The sequence below is a fragment of the Triticum aestivum genome, chromosome 2A, assembly GCF_018294505.1.
Source record: "Triticum aestivum cultivar Chinese Spring chromosome 2A, IWGSC CS RefSeq v2.1, whole genome shotgun sequence".
Taxonomy (NCBI): Eukaryota; Viridiplantae; Streptophyta; class Magnoliopsida; order Poales; family Poaceae; genus Triticum; species Triticum aestivum.
In genome coordinates this window covers 739,488,665-739,489,486 of record NC_057797.1, presented here as the reverse complement: position 1 = coordinate 739,489,486, position 822 = coordinate 739,488,665, and positions in this window count along the sequence as shown.

The following is an 822-nucleotide window of genomic DNA, read 5'->3' as shown; positions in this document are numbered from 1 at the left end:
CGGGGCTAGCGGCTAGGGGGGCGTCGACGGCGTGGAGAGGGTGGCGGCGGCGGTTGGGTGTCGAGGAGAGGTTGGGTGCGAGGAGAGAAACGAGTGGAGGAGGAGGGCCGGGGTGACGAGGATAAGGTGGCCCTATGCCGACGGCCAGGCCGCCGGCATAGGAGTGGTCCCACCTGACAGCGAGAGGGCCATCGAGTGGATAAGGGTGGCTCTATGCCGACGGCCAGGCCGTCGGCATAGGGAGGAGGCCTATGCCGACGGCTATGCCGTAGGCATAGATGGCAACTACTTTTTTTTTAAAAAAATAGTCCCACCTCGCCGAGGGAAAAGCAATTAGACCTGTTTAAGTAGTTCACTAATTCAATTATTACATTTTTAGATTCTTAGTTTACCGTCTGTATGGGACCCGGTACCCCGCACCTGGAGGGGGGAAACGGACTCGTGGGGTCGCCGGCGGCGACGCCGTCCGTGAGGGGGGCACACCCCGGACACGCGTCCCGCCTCTTCGGACATGCCACCACACCATCAGGTTCCATCGCACCTACACCATCCCCCTGCGATGTTTCGGTGGCATAGCTACACCCCGAAGGCCACCCCGAATCCCAGTTGACCAGTAGATCTAGCCCTTTGACTTTCACCGGACGGGCTTTGACCGGTGGACTCTTCCACCTGGTTGTGATAAGTCAGCCCATAGGAACATTCCCGAACACAGTCTGGACCCAACCCAACACTAGATTCCCTCCGGTTCCACCGCACCCGCACCATCCCCCCTCTAAGTGACGGCTGCTCTGCCTTCCGTGGAGGGGGGCCACACCATAGAGC